Raw genomic sequence first — 15,684 nt, 5'->3', positions numbered from 1 at the left:
ACTCATCCTAAAGATAACTGGGGGCCCAGAATGCAGCACTGACAATAGAAAACTTCTACGTAGTGTGGGATCACTAACCCTAACCCTAGCTAGGGTTGAAAAGTGTACATTCCTGCAGGGTGTCTCAGAAGCCCTCCAATCATGAGATTTTAATTTTTTCCTCAAACCCAAAAATATGAGTCTCAAACAATCCAAAGAGGTTTCAAAACCTCTTGGAAATGTATCTTCTTTAATAATCTGTCTTCTTTAGGCAAATTTTCATTGAGGTGAAAAATGCTGTCAAATGGTACATACATCGGAATGCTTTTAATGCCTGGCTAGGGTTAGGGTTAAAAGAACCATAGAATTTTGCCCAAAGTTAAACTTCTAGCTGCACTTTAAATGACAAAATGAAGAGAGTTTAATCCTTAGAACAGGTATTCTTCACACTTTTCATCTGGCTCACTTTTTGGATAAAATCAGTGAATGGGGCAATATCCTGAAAGGTAGAAAAGTGTCCGAAAACTAAAAGTGCAGATAGGAACAAATTATCACTCATCCTAAAGATAACTGGGGGGCCAGAATGCAGCACTGACAATAGAAAACTTCTACGTAGCGTGGGATCACTAACCCTAACCCTAGCTAGGGTTGAAAAGTGTACATTCCTGCAGGGTGTCTCAGAAGCCCTCCAATCATGAGATTTTAATTTTTTCCTCAAACCCAAAAATATGAGTCTCAAACAACACAAACAGGTTTCAAAACCTCTTGGAAATGTATCTTCTTTAATAATCTGTCTTCTTTAGGCAAATTTTCATTGAGGTGAAAAATGCTTTCAAATGGTACATACATCGGCATGCTTTTAATGCCTGGCTAGGGTTAGGGTTAAAAGAACCATAGAATTTTGCCCAAAGTTAAACTTCTAGCTGCACTTTAAATGACAAAATGAAGAGATTTTACCCCTTAGAACAGGTATTCTTCACGCTTTTCATCTGGCTCACTTTTGGGATAAAATCAGTGAATGGGGCAATATACTGAAAGGTGGCCAAAAGTGTCCGAAAACTAAAAGTGAAGATAGGAACAAATTATCACTCATCCTAAAGATAACTGGGGGGCCAGAATGCAGCACTGACAATAGAAAACTTCTACGTAGCGTGGGATCACTAACCCTAACCCTAGCTAGGGTTGAAAAGTGTACATTCCTGCAGGGTGTCTCAGAAGCCCTCCATTCATGAGATTTGAATTTTTTCCTCAAACCCAAAAATATGAGTCTCAAACAATCCAAGCAGGTTTCAAAACCTATTGGAAATGTATCTTCTTTAATAATCTGTCTTTTTTAGGCAAATTTTCATTGAGGTGAAAAATGCTGTCAAATGGTACATACATCGGCATGCTTTTAATGCCTGGCTAGGGTTAGGGTTAAAAGAACCATAGAATTTTGCCCAAAGTTAAACTTCTAGCTGCACTTTAAATGACAAAATGAAGAGAGTTTACCCCTTAGAACAGGTATTCTTCACACTTTTCATCTGGCTCACTTTTTGGATAAAATCAGTGAATGGGGCAATATACTGAAAGGAGGCCAAAAGTGTCCGAAAACTAAAAGTGAAGATAGGAACAAATTATCACTCATCCTAAAGATAACTGGGGGCCCAGAATGCAGCACTGACAATATAAAACTTCTACGTCGTTTGGGATCGCTAACCCTAACCCTAGCTAGGGTTGAAAAGTGTACATTCCTGCAGGGTGTCTCAGAAGCCCTCCAATCATGAGATTTTAATTTTTTCCTCAAACCCAAAAATATGAGTCTCAAACAACACAAACAGGTTTCAAAACCTCTTGGAAATGTATCTTCTTTAATAATCTGTCTTCTTTAGGCAAATTTTCATTGAGGTGAAAAATGCTTTCAAATGGTACATACATCGGCATGCTTTTAATGCCTGGCTAGGGTTAGGGTTAAAAGAACCATAGAATTTTGCCCAAAGTTAAACTTTTAGCCGCTCTTTAAATGACAAAATGAAGAGAGTTTACCCCTTAGAACAGGTATTCTTCACACTTTTCATCTGGCTCACTTTTGGGATAAAATCAGTGAATGGGGCATTGTACTGAAAGGTGGCCAAAAGTGTTCGAAAACTAAAAGTGCAGATAGGAACAAATTATCACTCATCCTAAAGATAACTGGGGGCCCGGAATGCAGCACTGACACTAAAAAACCTCTACGTCGTGTGGGATCGCTAACCCTAACCCTAGCTAGGGTTGAAAAGTGTACATTCCTGCAGGGTGTCTCAGAAGCCCTCCAATCATGAGATTTGAATTTTTTCCTCAAACCCAAAAATATGAGTCTCAAACAACCCAAACAGGTTTCAAAACCTCTTGGAAATGTATCTTCTTTAATAATCTGTCTTCTTTAGGCAAATTTTCATTGAGGTGAAAAATGCTGTCAAATGGTACATACATCGGCATGCTTTTAATGCCTGGCTAGGGTTAGGGTTAAAAGAACCATAGAATTTTGCCCAAAGTTAAACTTCTAGCTGCACTTTAAATGACAAAATGAAGAGAGTTTACCCCTTAGAACAGGTATTCTTCACGCTTTTCATCTGGCTCACTTTTGGGATTAAATCAGTGAATGGGGCATTATACTGAAAGGTGGCCAAAAGTGTCCGAAAACTAAAAGTGAAGATAGGAGCAAATTATCACTCATCCTAAAGATAACTGGGGGCCCAGAATGCAGCACTGACAATAGAAAACTTCTACGTAGTGTGGGATCACTAACCCTAACCCTAGCTAGGGTTGAAAAGTGTACATTCCTGCAGGGTGTCTCAGAAGCCCTCCAATCATGAGATTTTAATTTTTTCCTCAAACCCAAAAATATGAGTCTCAAACAATCCAAAGAGGTTTCAAAACCTCTTGGAAATGTATCTTCTTTAATAATCTGTCTTCTTTAGGCAAATTTTCATTGAGGTGAAAAATGCTGTCAAATGGTACATACATCGGCATGCTTTTAATGCCTGGCTAGGGTTAGGGTTAAAAGAACCATAGAATTTTGCCCAAAGTTAAACTTCTAGCTGCACTTTAAATGACAAAATGAAGAGAGTTTAATCCTTAGAACAGGTATTCTTCACACTTTTCATCTGGCTCACTTTTTGGATAAAATCAGTGAATGGGGCAATATCCTGAAAGGTAGAAAAGTGTCCGAAAACTAAAAGTGCAGATAGGAACAAATTATCACTCATCCTAAAGATAACTGGGGGGCCAGAATGCAGCACTGACAATAGAAAACTTCTACGTAGCGTGGGATCACTAACCCTAACCCTAGCTAGGGTTGAAAAGTGTACATTCCTGCAGGGTGTCTCAGAAGCCCTCCAATCATGAGATTTTAATTTTTTCCTCAAACCCAAAAATATGAGTCTCAAACAACACAAACAGGTTTCAAAACCTGTTGGAAATGTATCTTCTTTAATAATCTGTCTTCTTTAGGCAAATTTTCATTGAGGTGAAAAATGCTTTCAAATGGTACATACATCGGCATGCTTTTAATGCCTGGCTAGGGTTAGGGTTAAAAGAACCATAGAATTTTGCCCAAAGTTAAACTTCTAGCTGCACTTTAAATGACAAAATGAAGAGATTTTACCCCTTAGAACAGGTATTCTTCACGCTTTTCATCTGGCTCACTTTTGGGATAAAATCAGTGAATGGGGCAATATACTGAAAGGTGGCCAAAAGTGTCCGAAAACTAAAAGTGAAGATAGGAACAAATTATCACTCATCCTAAAGATAACTGGGGGGCCAGAATGCAGCACTGACAATAGAAAACTTCTACGTAGCGTGGGATCACTAACCCTAACCCTAGCTAGGGTTGAAAAGTGTACATTCCTGCAGGGTGTCTCAGAAGCCCTCCAATCATGAGATTTGAATTTTTTCCTCAAACCCAAAAATATGAGTCTCAAACAATCCAAGCAGGTTTCAAAACCTATTGGAAATGTATCTTCTTTAATAATCTGTCTTTTTTAGGCAAATTTTCATTGAGGTGAAAAATGCTGTCAAATGGTACATACATCGGCATGCTTTTAATGCCTGGCTAGGGTTAGGGTTAAAAGAACCATAGAATTTTGCCCAAAGTTAAACTTCTAGCTGCACTTTAAATGACAAAATGAAGAGAGTTTACCCCTTAGAACAGGTATTCTTCACACTTTTCATCTGGCTCACTTTTTGGATAAAATCAGTGAATGGGGCAATATACTGAAAGGTGGCCAAAAGTGTCCGAAAACTAAAAGTGAAGATAGGAGCAAATTATCACTCATCCTAAAGATAACTGGGGGCCCAGAATGCAGCACTGACAATAGAAAACTTCTACATAGTGTGGGTTCACTAACCCTAACCCTAGCTAGGGTTGAAAAGTGTACATTCCTGCAGGGTGTCTCAGAAGCCCTCCAATCATGAGATTTGAATTTTTTCCTCAAACCCAAAAATATGAGTCTCAAACAATCCAAGCAGGTTTCAAAACCTCTTGGAAATGTATCTTCTTTAATAATCTGTCTTCTTTAGGCAAATTTTCATTGAGGTGAAAAATGCTGTCAAATGGTACATACATCGGCATGCTTTTAATGCCTGGCTAGGGTTAGGGTTAAAAGAACCATAGAATTTTGCCCAAAGTTAAACTTCTAGCTGCACTTTAAATGACAAAATGAAGAGAGTTTACCCCTTAGAACAGGTATTCTTCACACTTTTCATCTGGCTCACTTTTTGGATAAAATCAGTGAATGGGGCATTATACTGAAAGGTGGCCAAAAGTGTTTGAAAACTAAAAGTGCAGATAGGAACAAATTATCACTCATCCTAAAGATAACTGGGGGCCCGGAATGCAGCACTGACAGTAAAAAACCTCTACGTCGTGTGGGATCGCTATTCCTAACCCTAGCTAGGGTTGAAAAGTGTACATTCATGCAGGGTGTCTCAGAAGCCCTCCAATAATGAGATTTGAAATTTTTCCTCAAACCCAAAAATATGAGTCTCAAACAACCCAAACAGGTTTCAAAATCTCTTGGAAATGTATCTTCTTTAATAATCTGTCTTCTTTAGGCAAATTTTCATTGAGGTGAAAAATGCTGTCAAATGGTACATACTGTACATCGGAATGCTTTTAATGCCTGGCTAGGGTTAGGGTTAAAAGAACCATAGAATTTTGCCCAAAGTTAAACTTCTAGCTGCACTTTAAATGACAAAATGAAGAGAGTTTACCCCTTAGAACAGGTATTCTTCACACTTTTCATCTGGCTCACTTTTTGGATAAAATCAGTGAATGGGGCAATATACTGAAAGGTGGCCAAAAGTGTCCGAAAACTAAAAGTGAAGATAGGAACAAATTATCACTCATCCTAAAGATAACTGGGGGCCCGGAATGCAGCACTGACAGTAAAAAACCTCTACGTCGTGTGGGATCGCTAACCCTTACCCTAGCTAGGGTTGAAAACTGTACATTCCTGCAGGGTGTCTCAGAAGCCCTCCAATCATGAGATTTTAATTTTTTCCTCAAACCCAAAAATATGAGTCTCAAACAACCCAAACAGGTTTCAAAACCTCTTGGAAATGTATCTTCTTTAATAATCTGTCTTCTTTAGGCAAATTTTCATTGAGGTGAAAAATGCTTTCAAATGGTACATACATCGGCATGCTTTTAATGCCTGGCTAGGGTTAGGGTTAAAAGAACCATAGAATTTTGCCCAAAGTTAAACTTCTAGCTGCACTTTAAATGACAAAATGAAGAGATTTTACCCCTTAGAACAGGTATTCTTCACGCTTTTCATCTGGCTCACTTTTGGGATAAAATCAGTGAATGGGGCAATATACTGAAAGGTGGCCAAAAGTGTCCGAAAACTAAAAGTGAAGATAGGAACAAATTATCACTCATCCTAAAGATAACTGGGGGCCCGGAATGCAGCACTGACAGTAAAAAACCTCTACGTCGTGTGGGATCGCTAACCCTTACCCTAGCTAGGGTTGAAAAGTGTACATTCCTGCAGGGTGTCTCAGAAGCCCTCCAATCATGAGATTTGAATTTTTTCCTCAAACCCAAAAATATGAGTCTCAAACAACCCAAACAGGTTTCAAAACCTCTTGGAAATGTATCTTCTTTAATAATCTGTCTTCTTTAGGCAAATTTTCATTGAGGTGAAAAATGCTGTCAAATGGTACATACATCGGCATGCTTTTAATGCCTGGCTAGGGTTAGGGTTAAAAGAACCATAGAATTTTGCCCAAAGTTAAACTTCTAGCTGCACTTTAAATGACAAAATGAAGAGAGTTTACCCCTTAGAACAGGTATTCTTCACGCTTTTCATCTGGCTCACTTTTGGGATAAAATCAGTGAATGGGGCAATATACTGAAAGGTGGCCAAAAGTGTCCGAAAACTAAAAGTGAAGATAGGAACAAATTATCACTCATCCTAAAGATAACTGGGGGCCCGGAATGCAGCACTGACAGTAAAAAACCTCTACGTCGTGTGGGATCGCTAACCCTTACCCTAGCTAGGGTTGAAAAGTGTACATTCCTGCAGGGTGTCTCAGAAGCCCTCCAATCATGAGATTTGAATTTTTTTCTCAAACCCAAAAATATCATTCTCAAACAACCCAAACAGGTTTCAAAACCTCTTGGAAATGTATCTTCTTTAATAATCTGTCTTCTTTAGGCAAATTTTCATTGAGGTGAAAAATGCTGTCAAATGGTACATACATCGGCATACTTTTAATGCCTGGCTAGGGTTAGGGTTAAAAGAACCATAGAATTTTGCCCAAAGTTAAACTTCTAGCTGCACTTTAAATGACAAAATGAAGAGAGTTTACCCCTTAGAACAGGTATTCTTCACGCTTTTCATCTGGCTCACTTTTGGGATAAAATCAGTGAATGGGGCAATATACTGAAAGGTGGCCAAAAGTGTCCGAAAACTAAAAGTGAAGATAGGAACAAATTATCACTCATCCTAAAGATAACTGGGGGCCCGGAATGCAGCACTGACAGTAAAAAACCTCTACGTCGTGTGGGATCGCTAACCCTTACCCTAGCTAGGGTTGAAAAGTGTACATTCCTGCAGGGTGTCTCAGAAGCCCTCCAATCATGAGATTTGAATTTTTTCCTCAAACCCAAAAATATGAGTCTCAAACAACCCAAACAGGTTTCAAAACCTCTTGGAAATGTATCTTCTTTAATAATCTGTCTTCTTTAGGCAAATTTTCATTGAGGTGAAAAATGCTGTCAAATGGTACATACATCGGCATGCTTTTAATGCCTGGCTAGGGTTAGGGTTAAAAGAACCATAGAATTTTGCCCAAAGTTAAACTTCTAGCTGCACTTTAAATGACAAAATGAAGAGATTTTACCCCTTAGAACAGGTATTCTTCACGCTTTTCATCTGGCTCACTTTTGGGATAAAATCAGTGAATGGGGCAATATACTGAAAGGTGGCCAAAAGTGTCCGAAAACTAAAAGTGAAGATAGGAACAAATTATCACTCATCCTAAAGATAACTGGGGGCCCGGAATGCAGCACTGACAGTAAAAAACCTCTACGTCGTGTGGGATCGCTAACCCTTACCCTAGCTAGGGTTGAAAAGTGTACATTCCTGCAGGGTGTCTCAGAAGCCCTCCAATCATGAGATTTGAATTTTTTCCTCAAACCCAAAAATATGAGTCTCAAACAACCCAAACAGGTTTCAAAACCTCTTGGAAATGTATCTTCTTTAATAATCTGTCTTCTTTAGGCAAATTTTCATTGAGGTGAAAAATGCTGTCAAATGGTACATACATCGGCATGCTTTTAATGCCTGGCTAGGGTTAGGGTTAAAAGAACCATAGAATTTTGCCCAAAGTTAAACTTCTAGCTGCACTTTAAATGACAAAATGAAGAGAGTTTACCCCTTAGAACAGGTATTCTTCACACTTTTCATCTGGCTCACTTTTGGGATAAAATCAGTGAATGGGGCAATATACTGAAAGGTGGCCAAAAGTGTCCGAAAACTAAAAGTGAAGATAGGAACAAATTATCACTCATCCTAAAGATAACTGGGGGAACAGAATGCAGCACTGACAATATAAAACTTCTACGTCGTTTGGGATCGCTAACCCTAACCCTAGCTAGGGTTGAAAAGTGTACATTCCTGCAGGGTGTCTCAGAAGCCCTCCAATCATGAGATTTTAATTTTTTCCTCAAACCCAAAAATATGAGTCTCAAACAACACAAACAGGTTTCAAAACCTCTTGGAAATGTATCTTCTTTAATAATCTGTCTTCTTTAGGCAAATTTTCATTGAGGTGAAAAATGCTTTCAAATGGTACATACATTGGCATGCTTTTAATGCCTGGCTAGGGTTAGGGTTAAAAGAACCATAGAATTTTGCCCAAACTTAAACTTCTAGCTGCACTTTAAATGACAAAATGAAGAGATTTTACCCCTTAGAACAGGTATTCTTCACGCTTTTCATCTGGCTCACTTTTGGGATAAAATCAGTGAATGGGGCAATATACTGAAAGGTGGCCAAAAGTGTCCGAAAACTAAAAGTGAAGATAGGAACAAATTATCACTCATCCTAAAGATAACTGTGGGCCCGGAATGCAGCACTGACAGTAAAAAACCTCTACGTCGTGTGGGATCGCTAACCATAACCCTAGCTAGGGCTGAAAAGTGTACATTCCTGCAGGGTGTCTCAGAAGCCCTCCAGTCATGAGATTTGAATTTTTTCCTCAAACCCAAAAATATGAGTCTCAAACAATCCAAGCAGGTTTCAAAACCTCTTGGAAATATATCTTCTTTAATAATCTGTCTTCTTTAGGCAAATTTTCATTGAGCTGAAAAATGCTGTCAAATGGTACATACATCGGCATGCTTTTAATGCCTGGCTAGGGTTAGGGTTAAAAGAACCATAGAATTTTGCCCAAAGTTAAACTTCTAGCTGCACTTTAAATGACAAAATGAAGAGAGTTTACCCCTTAGAACAGGTATTCTTCACACTTTTCATCTGGCTCACTTTTGGGATAAAATCAGTGAATAGGGCATTATACTGAAAGTTGGCAAAAAGTGTTCGAAAACTAAAAGTGCAGATAGGAACAAATTATCACTCATCCTAAAGATAACTGGGGGCCCGGAATGCAGCACTGACAGTAAAAAACCTCTACGTCGTGTGGGATCGCTAACCCTAACCCTTTCTAGGGTTGAAAAGTGTACATTCCTGCAGGGTGTCTCAGAAGCCCTCCAATCATGAGATTTGAATTTTTTTCTCAAACCCAAAAATATCATTCTCAAACAACCCAAACAGGTTTCAAAACCTCTTGGAAATGTATCTTCTTTAATAATCTGTCTTCTTTAGGCAAATTTTCATTGAGGTGAAAAATGCTGTCAAATGGTACATACATCGGCATACTTTTAATGCCTGGCTAGGGTTAGGGTTAAAAGAACCATAGAATTTTGCCCAAAGTTAAACTTCTAGCTGCACTTTAAATGACAAAATGAAGAGAGTTTACCCCTTAGAACAGGTATTCTTCACGCTTTTCATCTGGCTCACTTTTGGGATAAAATCAGTGAATGGGGCAATATACTGAAAGGTGGCCAAAAGTGTCCGAAAACTAAAAGTGAAGATAGGAACAAATTATCACTCATCCTAAAGATAACTGGGGGCCCGGAATGCAGCACTGACAGTAAAAAACCTCTACGTCGTGTGGGATCGCTAACCCTTACCCTAGCTAGGGTTGAAAAGTGTACATTCCTGCAGGGTGTCTCAGAAGCCCTCCAATCATGAGATTTGAATTTTTTCCTCAAACCCAAAAATATGAGTCTCAAACAACCCAAACAGGTTTCAAAACCTCTTGGAAATGTATCTTCTTTAATAATCTGTCTTCTTTAGGCAAATTTTCATTGAGGTGAAAAATGCTGTCAAATGGTACATACATCGGCATGCTTTTAATGCCTGGCTAGGGTTAGGGTTAAAAGAACCATAGAATTTTGCCCAAAGTTAAACTTCTAGCTGCACTTTAAATGACAAAATGAAGAGATTTTACCCCTTAGAACAGGTATTCTTCACGCTTTTCATCTGGCTCACTTTTGGGATAAAATCAGTGAATGGGGCAATATACTGAAAGGTGGCCAAAAGTGTCCGAAAACTAAAAGTGAAGATAGGAACAAATTATCACTCATCCTAAAGATAACTGGGGGCCCGGAATGCAGCACTGACAGTAAAAAACCTCTACGTCGTGTGGGATCGCTAACCCTTACCCTAGCTAGGGTTGAAAAGTGTACATTCCTGCAGGGTGTCTCAGAAGCCCTCCAATCATGAGATTTGAATTTTTTCCTCAAACCCAAAAATATGAGTCTCAAACAACCCAAACAGGTTTCAAAACCTCTTGGAAATGTATCTTCTTTAATAATCTGTCTTCTTTAGGCAAATTTTCATTGAGGTGAAAAATGCTGTCAAATGGTACATACATCGGCATGCTTTTAATGCCTGGCTAGGGTTAGGGTTAAAAGAACCATAGAATTTTGCCCAAAGTTAAACTTCTAGCTGCACTTTAAATGACAAAATGAAGAGAGTTTACCCCTTAGAACAGGTATTCTTCACACTTTTCATCTGGCTCACTTTTGGGATAAAATCAGTGAATGGGGCAATATACTGAAAGGTGGCCAAAAGTGTCCGAAAACTAAAAGTGAAGATAGGAACAAATTATCACTCATCCTAAAGATAACTGGGGGAACAGAATGCAGCACTGACAATATAAAACTTCTACGTCGTTTGGGATCGCTAACCCTAACCCTAGCTAGGGTTGAAAAGTGTACATTCCTGCAGGGTGTCTCAGAAGCCCTCCAATCATGAGATTTTAATTTTTTCCTCAAACCCAAAAATATGAGTCTCAAACAACACAAACAGGTTTCAAAACCTCTTGGAAATGTATCTTCTTTAATAATCTGTCTTCTTTAGGCAAATTTTCATTGAGGTGAAAAATGCTTTCAAATGGTACATACATTGGCATGCTTTTAATGCCTGGCTAGGGTTAGGGTTAAAAGAACCATAGAATTTTGCCCAAACTTAAACTTCTAGCTGCACTTTAAATGACAAAATGAAGAGATTTTACCCCTTAGAACAGGTATTCTTCACGCTTTTCATCTGGCTCACTTTTGGGATAAAATCAGTGAATGGGGCAATATACTGAAAGGTGGCCAAAAGTGTCCGAAAACTAAAAGTGAAGATAGGAACAAATTATCACTCATCCTAAAGATAACTGTAGGCCCGGAATGCAGCACTGACAGTAAAAAACCTCTACGTCGTGTGGGATCGCTAACCATAACCCTAGCTAGGGCTGAAAAGTGTACATTCCTGCAGGGTGTCTCAGAAGCCCTCCAATCATGAGATTTGAATTTTTTCCTCAAACCCAAAAATATGAGTCTCAAACAATCCAAGCAGGTTTCAAAACCTCTTGGAAATATATCTTCTTTAATAATCTGTCTTCTTTAGGCAAATTTTCATTGAGCTGAAAAATGCTGTCAAATGGTACATAAATCGGCATGCTTTTAATGCCTGGCTAGGGTTAGGGTTAAAAGAACCATAGAATTTTGCCCAAAGTTAAACTTCTAGCTGCACTTTAAATGACAAAATGAAGAGAGTTTACCCCTTAGAACAGGTATTCTTCACACTTTTCATCTGGCTCACTTTTGGGATAAAATCAGTGAATAGGGCATTATACTGAAAGTTGGCAAAAAGTGTTCGAAAACTAAAAGTGCAGATAGGAACAAATTATCACTCATCCTAATGATAACTGGGGGCCCGGAATGCAGCACTGACAGTAAAAAACCTCTACGTCGTGTGGGATCGCTAACCCTAACCCTTTCTAGGGTTGAAAAGTGTACATTCCTGCAGGGTGTCTCAGAAGCCCTCCAATCATGAGATTTTAATTTTTTCCTCAAACCCAAAAATATGAGTCTCAAACAACACAAACAGGTTTCAAAACCTCTTGGAAATGTATCTTCTTTAATAATCTGTCTTCTTTAGGCAAATTTTCATTGAGGTGAAAAATGCTTTCAAATGGTACATACATCGGCATGCTTTTAATGCCTGGCTAGGGTTAGGGTTAAAAGAACCATAGAATTTTGCCCAAACTTAAACTTCTAGCTGCACTTTAAATGACAAAATGAAGAGATTTTACCCCTTAGAACAGGTATTCTTCACGCTTTTCATCTGGCTCACTTTTGGGATAAAATCAGTGAATGGGGCAATATACTGAAAGGTGGCCAAAAGTGTCCGAAAACTAAAAGTGAAGATAGGAACAAATTATCACTCATCCTAAAGATAACTGTGGGCCCGGAATGCAGCACTGACAGTAAAAAACCTCTACGTCGTGTGGGATCGCTAACCATAACCCTAGCTAGGGCTGAAAAGTGTACATTCCTGCAGGGTGTCTCAGAAGCCCTCCAATCATGAGATTTGAATTTTTTCCTCAAACCCAAAAATATGAGTCTCAAACAATCCAAGCAGGTTTCAAAACCTCTTGGAAATATATCTTCTTTAATAATCTGTCTTCTTTAGGCAAATTTTCATTGAGCTGAAAAATGCTGTCAAATGGTACATACATCGGCATGCTTTTAATGCCTGGCTAGGGTTAGGGTTAAAAGAACCATAGAATTTTGCCCAAAGTTAAACTTCTAGCTGCACTTTAAATGACAAAATGAAGAGAGTTTACCCCTTAGAACAGGTATTCTTCACACTTTTCATCTGGCTCACTTTTGGGATAAAATCAGTGAATAGGGCATTATACTGAAAGTTGGCAAAAAGTGTTCGAAAACTAAAAGTGCAGATAGGAACAAATTATCACTCATCCTAAAGATAACTGGGGGCCCGGAATGCAGCACTGACAGTAAAAAACCTCTACGTCGTGTGGGATCGCTAACCCTAACCCTTTCTAGGGTTGAAAAGTGTACATTCCTGCAGGGTGTCTCAGAAGCCCTCCAATCATGAGATTTGAATTTTTTCCTCAAACCCAAAAATATGAGTCTCAAACAACCCAAACAGGTTTCAAAACCTCTTGGAAATGTATCTTCTTTAATAATCTGTCTTCTTTAGGCAAATTTTCATTGAGGTGAAAAATGCTGTCAAATGGTACATACATCGGCATGCTTTTAATGCCTGGCTAGGGTTAGGGTTAAAAGAACCATAGAATTTTGCCCAAAGTTAAACTTCTAGCTGCACTTTAAATGACAAAATGAAGAGAGTTTACCCCTTAGAACAGGTATTCTTCACACTTTTCATCTGGCTCACTTTTGGGATAAAATCAGTGAATAGGGCATTATACTGAAAGGTGGCAAAAAGTGTTCGAAAACTAAAAGTGCAGATAGGAACAAATTATCACTCATCCTAAAGATAACTGGGGGCCCGGAATGCAGCACTGACAGTAAAAAACCTCTACGTCGTGTGGGATCGCTAACCCTAACCCTTTCTAGGGTTGAAAAGTGTACATTCCTGCAGGGTGTCTCAGAAGCCCTCCAATCATGAGATTTGAATTTTTTCCTCAAACCCAAAAATATGAGTCTCAAACAACCCAAACAGGTTTCAAAACCTCTTGGAAATGTATCTTCTTTAATAATCTGTCTTCTTTAGGCAAATTTTCATTGAGGTGAAAAATGCTGTCAAATGGTACATACATCGGCATGCTTTTAATGCCTGGCTAGGGTTAGGGTTAAAAGAACCATAGAATTTTGCCCAAAGTTAAACTTCTAGCTGCACTTTAAATGACAAAATGAAGAGAGTTTACCCCTTAGAACAGGTATTCTTCACACTTTTCATCTGGCTCACTTTTTGGATAAAATCAGTGAATGGGGCAATATACTGAAAGGTGGCCAAAAGTGTCCGAAAACTAAAAGTGAAGATAGGAGCAAATTATCACTCATCCTAAAGATAACTGGGGGCCTGGAATGCAGCACTGACAGTAATAAACCACTACGTCGTGTGGGATCGCTAACCCTAACCCTAGCTAGGGTTGAAAAGTGTACATTCATGCAGGGTGTCTCAGAAGCCCTCCAATCATGAGATTTGAATTTTTTCCTCAAACCCAAAAATATGAGTCTCAAACAATCCAAGCAGGTTTCAAAACCTATTGGAAATGTATCTTCTTTAATAATCTGTCTTTTTTAGGCAAATTTTCATTGAGATGAAAAATGCTGTCAAATGGTACATACATCGGCATGCTTTTAATGCCTGGCTAGGGTTAGGGTTAAAAGAACCATAGAATTTTGCCCAAAGTTAAACTTCTAGCTGCACTTTAAATGACAAAATGAAGAGAGTTTACCCCTTAGAACAGGTATTCTTCACGCTTTTCATCTGGCTCACTTTTTGGATAAAATCAGTGTATGGGGCAATATACTGAAAGGTGGCCAAAAGTGTCCGAAAACTAAAAGTGAAGATAGGAGCAAATTATCACTCATCCTAAAGATAACAGGGGGCCCAGAATGCAGCACTGACAATAGAAAACTTCTACATAGTGTGGGTTCACTAACCCTAACCCTAGCTAGGGTTGAAAAGTGTACATTCCTGCAGGGTGTCTAAGAAGCCCTCCAATCATGAGATTTGAATTTTTTCCTCAAACCCAAAAATATGAGTCTCAAACAACCAAAACAGTTTTCAAAACCTCTTGGAAATGTATCTTCTTTAATAATCTGTCTTCTTTAGGCAAATTTTCATTGAGGTGAAAAATGCTGTCAAATGGTACATACATCGGCATTCTTTTAATGCCTGGCTAGGGTTAGGGTTAAAAGAACCATAGAATTTTGCCCAAAGTTAAACTTCTAGCTGCACTTTAAATGACAAAATGAAGAGAGTTTACCCCTTAGAACAGGTATTCTTCACACTTTTCATCTGGCTCACTTTTTGGATAAAATCAGTGAATGGGGCAATATACTGAAAGGTGGCCAAAAGTGTCCGAAAACTAAAAGTGCAGATAGGAACAAATTATCACTCATCCTAAATATAACTTGGGGCCCGGAATGCAGCACTGACAGTAAAAAACCTCTACGTCGTGTGGGATCGCTAACCCTAACCCTAGCTAGGGTTGAAAAGTGTACATTCCTGCAGGGTGTCTCAGAAGCCCTCCAATCATGAGACTTGAATGTTTTCCTCAAACCCAAAAATATGAGTCTCAAACAACCCAAACAGGTTTCAAAACCTCTTGGAAATGTATCTTCTTTAATAATGTGTCTTCTTTAGGCAAATTTTCATTGAGGTGAAAAATGCTGTCAAATGGTACATACATCGGCATGCTTTTAATGCCTGGCTAGGGTTACGGTTAAGAGAACCATAGAATTTTGCCCAAAGTTAAACTTCTAGCTGCAGTTTAAATGACAAAATGAAGAGAGTTTACCCCTTAGAACAGGTATTCTTCACGCTTTTCATCTGGCTCACTTTTGGGATAAAATCAGTGAATGGGGCAATATACTGAAAGGTGGCCAAAAGTGTCCGAAAACTAAAAGTGAAGATAGGAACAAATTATCACTCATCCTAAAGATAACTGGGGGCCCGGAATGCAGCACTGACAGTAAAAAACTTCTACGTCGTGTGGGATCGCTAACCCTAACCCTAGCTAGGGTTGAAAAGTGTACATTCCTGCAGGGTGTCTCAGAAGCCCTCCAATCATGAGATTTGAATTTTTTCCTCAAACCCAAAAATATGAGTCTCAAACAACCCAAAC

The sequence above is a fragment of the Lepisosteus oculatus genome, chromosome 7, assembly GCF_040954835.1.
Source record: "Lepisosteus oculatus isolate fLepOcu1 chromosome 7, fLepOcu1.hap2, whole genome shotgun sequence".
Classification (NCBI taxonomy): Eukaryota; Metazoa; Chordata; class Actinopteri; order Semionotiformes; family Lepisosteidae; genus Lepisosteus; species Lepisosteus oculatus.
Note: the sequence above shows the minus strand (reverse complement) of the source record.